The 5,927-nt window shown below is 43.8% G+C and overlaps 1 long non-coding RNA gene across 1 annotated transcript; it reads right to left on the bottom strand.

Moving 5' to 3' along the window:
• Positions 1–3,469: 3,469 nt before the first annotated feature.
• On the bottom strand, positions 3,470–4,494 carry LOC119263679. The gene is made up of 2 exons (XR_005130454.1): positions 4,014–4,494; positions 3,470–3,613 (listed from the first exon to the last, which is right to left on the bottom strand). It is a non-coding gene; the product is annotated as an uncharacterized LOC119263679 (long non-coding RNA).
• Positions 4,495–5,927: the final 1,433 nt, after the last annotated feature.

Raw genomic sequence — 5,927 nt, 5'->3', positions numbered from 1 at the left:
ATTCTCGTCAACAACATGGCCCAGGAATTTCACACTCCGTCGCAACAGGTGACACTTCTTGGGTGCTAACTTTAGGCCATGAACACTTAATCTATTAAAGACCAGCTCAAGTCTGTTCAGGGCTTCGCCTTCGTTGGGTGCGACCACAAGAAGGTCATCCAAGTAGCAGAGTAAAGTGTGGAAATTTTGATCGCCAAACACACCCATCATGAGGCGCATGAAGCTCGCCGGACTGTTGCATAATCCCTGCGGCAATCTGTTGAATTCGAATAGGCCCATGGGAGTTGTGAAAGCAGTGAGCTTCTTATCTTCCTCTGCCATCTCAATGTTATAAAAACCAGAGGTAAGATCCATTGCACTGAATATAGCATTGCCTCCTAAAGCAGCAAGACAGTCGGCCTGGTGCGGTAGAGGGTGGGCATCTTTTGTGGTGCGAGCGTTCAGCCATCTGTAATCCACACATATTCGTAAGTCGCCACTCTTCTTCCACACAAGCACTAGTGGTGAGGCCCACTCACTGGAGGATTTGCGAATTATCTCACGCTCCTCCATTTCTGAGAGCACCTGCCTGAGCTTATGGTAGTGCCCAGGGGGCACACGACGATAAGGGAGTCTGAATGGCCGATCATCGGACAGGTGTATACGGTGAGAGAAGTCTTTGGCTTTGCCGCAATCTAGTGTGTTCTTTGAAAACACCTCTTCGTGTTTACAAACTAGATCTACCAACTGTTCCTTCCAATACGCCGACACTTCACACGAGTCAACATCAAGGTCACCTAACCCAAGCTGGTTCAATCTGTCATGGAGACTGGATTTGGGTAGCACTTTGTCAGCTGTGGGATCATCCACCTTTTGATTTAACACCTTCACATCACTACAGGCTGACTGTCGGGGGTTGATATCAAAATCCTCAATGGCCAGACAGGGAAATACATCAGCCACTCTTGAGTTCCTCCTCAGTATTACTGGCCTATCACATGGGTTCAATATCTTGACTGGAACCCACCTATCTGCACTCATTGAAGCTACAACCCTCCCAACTATGATGTTTTTGTTATGAGCTTGAGATCTTGGTGGCTCTATAAGGATAGCACTCCCCTCAGAAACTGTTGTGGTAGCTGGTAATTTTGCCCACACAAGGTGCTCCTGCTTAGGTAAAAGTGTGATGGCTTGGGTGAGTTTAGCTGTTCCGACCATGCTGGGAATTTCCTTGCCTTTCCATCTGTGCAGGCCAGACAGCATATTCAGAAACTGCTCAATTTCAGACTCTCCTGAACTTTCAGGCTGGCTGAGAACACGCCAGTAGCTAGGAGTTTTCTTGAGTTGACTGAGAATGTACTTGATAACGTTGGTGCCCAGAATCATTTGGTCACGTTGTCCAGGGACGACTAGCGTAGGAACAGTGACTGCATGGCCATACACCTCCATTTCTATTTCATAGATGCACTTTGGCTGAACTTGAGTTCCACCACAGCCTACAAGTGTGATGGCTGAGCATGGTTCACTGGGTTGTAGTACGATCCCTGAACTCTTGAGCTTTTGTTCTGCTTCCTCATTCATTGTACAAGCCATGGACCCGCTGTCTAATAGAGCTCTCAGGGAAATCTGGTCCTTTACTAAAACATCTGTGTAGAACAAGCTATCTGCTTTTTCCAATTTCATTACATTTTGAAACAAGATGGCACTTGTGTTGGGAGAATTTTCACAGTACTTTTCGTACACTGACACATCATCATCGATACTGAGGGTTTGGCCTTTATCACTCACATTGTCCCCTCCCGAATGCGAGTATGCTAGTTTCCCTGGTTGTGTGGCACTGGCTTGGGCTGTAAGGTGGGTGGAGCAACACTGGGACAGTCTCGTCGCTGGTGTCCAACATCGAAGCAGGCTAAACATCGCTTCTCCTTCATACAGTGTGAGCGGGTAGAATGCGATGTGTCACTACACACTCGACAGGCTACACCACGAGCCCAAGGTGACACGTGAGGCACAGCAGGACTGTGGAAGGACTGACTAGTGCGTTCTAGTACCTTTTCCAACATACTGAGGACACGCTCTAATGCATTTGGGCTAGCTGCTACATTTTCAGGGGGGTTGGAGGTGTTATTAGAGACAGATTGAGCTGAACTTACAATGGTATGCTTGTCCTCAGCAGCTTGTTCAGAGCTAACAGCTGCTGCAGCTGATGCAACCTGGACTGTACGAGGTCTTGGCATGCTAAGAGGGTTGCGTGACTGGCTCTCCCTCTGATACTCATCTATGGCCTCCTGAACTTCTTCAATTGACCATTTGATCATGGGTTTACATTTGAAGACGCTGGATAGATCAGGGCTGTTGCAGTTTCGTATAAACATCATAGCGATCTCAGCGTTAATGTTCTCCATCTTACCCCCATTTTGCTGTAGATAGTTGGCGGCCCGCTCTGCAGTGGCATTTAACCGGACCCAGTAGTCGACAGGGCTCTCCTTGTCTTTGGGCCGTGTGGCATAGAAATCGGCAAGTGGCAAAGACGACACAGGGCTATCACTAAAGTAGCGTTTTAACACATCATATATTTTCTCAGAACCCACTACTGTGTTAGGGGCGGAGCTGCTCTTAAGTCCTACCTTCACTATGCTCTTAGCCCTACCCAAAAGGTGACTCAGAATTGTGTTTGACCTTTCTGTGTCAGGGCAGCTACTTTTGTGTAGATACAGCTCCATAACATCTATCCACTCCTGGACAGTGTACTTGTCGCTGTCATCCCCTCTGAACATGGGAGGCTCTTTGATGTCTGACCTAACGACTACACTCATCTTGGAGAGGTCGAGTGAATTGTTGAGGCTTTCAGTCTCCCTATTACAGGGTGGCGCTAATGGGGTGGTAGTAACTGGGCTTTGATTAGCTAATATTCGACTCGCAATGGTCTCACCAATTTGGCTCCCAAGTTCCCCTATCAACTCACGCAACTGTTGGGTCACATCACTGTTATTATCCCTGGGAGTTGAACAGGTTGGCATTGCTGGCACATTACGAGGGGTACCCCGTGAACCTAACGGGCTATCCCGGGTCAACTGTAAACCATGTGGGAGACCTATGGTCTCATCTGACATGTGCAGCGCTCTGCCCCTTCCAACCAGTGGGGAGAACACATTAAACGTATCCTGACCTCTGCCCCTACCGGCCATGGTATGTGTGTCTAGACAAAAACTCATACACACTATTTTGCGAAAAAAAAACAAAAAAAAAATTAATAAAACTGACTTTCAATTTAAGGTGTGATTCATGAAGAAACTGTCCATTGACTGTTACTGTTACATCTGCTGCATGGATCCTCTGACCTTGCGAAGCAATACTCCAGGCGTCACGAACTCACAGCTTGACCCCAGCGCTCGGCTGCGGCTGAACAGGAAGATCCGAGTCACGGCACCAGTTTTATGTAGCAGACATAAACAGGTTCGTACAATCAGAGAAGAGCCACACCACAATGTAGAGTCAGACTTCAGGATTTTATTGCTGGAACTGAGCACAAAACATGGGGCAGAGTTAGCATAACACACGCACGCAGGCAGACAGGCTCACGCTCTCTCTCCCTCTCCAGTCCAGCGGTCACCATGTGACTGTGTCAGTTTTCCTTTTTTTTTTCATCAATTCAACCAAGTCCAACCCCACATCGAGCACAACAGAGAATCGGTATAAGAAATAAACAAAACCAGCCACGGAGATATCACAACCAGAACACACGTAAATATCACACAGTGTACATAAAATGTTAATATTTTGTACTGTAAATAAAATGCATTACAATGTAAACTCAAGCTAATTTAAACTGGCCAGATAGAGACCTTGGATACCGTATAAAATTATATAGAACACTACACAAGAGGGTATATTTATCACATATGGAGACATATATTAAATCACAATGAGCAACAAGTGGCCATTTTTAGAAGTAAATTACTTAAACTGACTAAATCCATCATAATTCTGGATTAAAACTAGTTGTAAACACTTAAACTACTAGTAAAACATACCTGAGCACAAAACATGGGGCAGAGTTAGCATAACACACGCACGCAGGCAGACAGGCTCACGCTCTCTCTCCCTCTCCTGCACAAGGCAAAAAACTCATGAGGCACAAAACTGGGGTTAAAAACACTATTTGCGCTGTGTTCTCATTAAGAACGGCAATTCAGCTTCACTATGAGGTTATAATACATCCTTCATCAGATTTATAGAGCTCTAAGCTCCTAAAGAGGGACTTTTACACGAGAGAGAGTGAATGCACATCTTACCAGTCCAGCGGTCACCATGTGACTGAATAGCCCGAGAAAGCGCACAGCTTTCAGGCGTGGTGTAGCGCTAATTAGTGCCCCATGTACAACAAATAAAGGGGGAACCCCAAAAGAAAACTTTTTTTTACAGAGAACCGAGCTTAAAACACACATATAATTTTGTGTTAAAGCTTTGAGGGAGTTCACATCAAACTATTAAATATTTCTGCAAGTATCTAAAATAATAATAAAAAAAATTGAAAGAGCAAAAATAATACGGTTACAAGTGCTTCTCACTTGTTACATCACAGCAAACCAAGTACCCATCAGCCCCTCCCCTGAGCCCCCTCTGACATCACACTGAGTGTGAAGTTACCATGGAGTGAAGGCCTGGAGAGGTAGAGGCGAGACAGTAGAGTGCGGTCATTGTAATTTGTTTCCTCACTGGTTCTAATGTCAAGAGCTGGAAACCTTCACTCTGTACCACTACACTACAGTAGAGAACAGTAATGCTAATTTCTGCTAGCGTTCCATTGAGTGTTAAGTAAAGGCCAAGCTAACAGTGGTGTACATTAACTTGCCCACATTGGTTAAAACACTGATGGCATCACTAGTTTAAACTCTGACATTTGAAGCCTGTAATGTGCTTCACTGTGTATGTTTTAGTGTTTCAGTAAATCCTTCACTCTTAACACTGGAGGAGGCTTTAGTATAGTATGCTTCACTTTACTTAGAGCAGACAAATACAACTTACGAGCTGTTATAATTTGTTATGAACAGTACTTATAATGCATTATGTTAATAATTCATAATGCATAATAAGCATGGCTATAATGTGTAATGCATTTTTATAAATATTTATAGCCATGTTTATGATTCCTTATGAATGCATTATAAGATGTTATGAAGGTGTTTATAGATGCTTACAAATGTGACATTCATAAAAAGTGTTCAAAAAAACTCAATTGGAACGAGTGATTCACAGCATGGAAGTGCACCTGAAAAATCTCAACTTATTGCATGATGCAATCATGTCAAGATGGGCCAAAATCTCAAAGGAATGTTTCTAACATCTTGCTGTTTTGAGAATAAAGGAAGGCTCTGTCCAGTATTAGTATAATATTCTTAATAAAGGGAGCGTATGACACAAATATCTGAGGAAAAGAATATAGATCAGATAACAGTTGTATCATACACTGCATGTCAGTGTGCAGCCGCTAAATAAATAGCAATATTAAAAATGCTAACATAGGAACATAAGTTAAACTCTTACAGCTGCATTCCACGAACTCAGGGTCTAAAGCTCATACATTTGGCTTGTATATAAAGTGCAAGAGTTCACATTTCAAAAGTCCAGGTGATGTGCTAACCCTCCTGCTGGTTTTCTCTGATGTAACAGGCTAAATGGGATGGCATACACACACACCGCCACTGGCAAGTTTTGCCAAGGAAAGGAAGATAAAAATATCACCATCCAAATCGCACAATTAAACTTGCTTGCAGATGGTTGCAGAAGTGAAACATGTTCCACACTGCCTGCACTCTGTAAGACAGTTTTAGCATATCTACTGATCTAGGCACAGCTAATTCAACTGTCAGAGTATGGAATAAAGAGCAAGTGGAAACAGGGAAACTGATATAATATCTGATTAGAGGGATAGAATATATCCATAA

Source organism: Pygocentrus nattereri, chromosome 7 (assembly GCF_015220715.1).
Source record: "Pygocentrus nattereri isolate fPygNat1 chromosome 7, fPygNat1.pri, whole genome shotgun sequence".
In the NCBI taxonomy this organism is placed as follows: Eukaryota; Metazoa; Chordata; class Actinopteri; order Characiformes; family Serrasalmidae; genus Pygocentrus; species Pygocentrus nattereri.
Note: the sequence above shows the minus strand (reverse complement) of the source record. Positions and strands in the feature narration are given on the sequence as shown.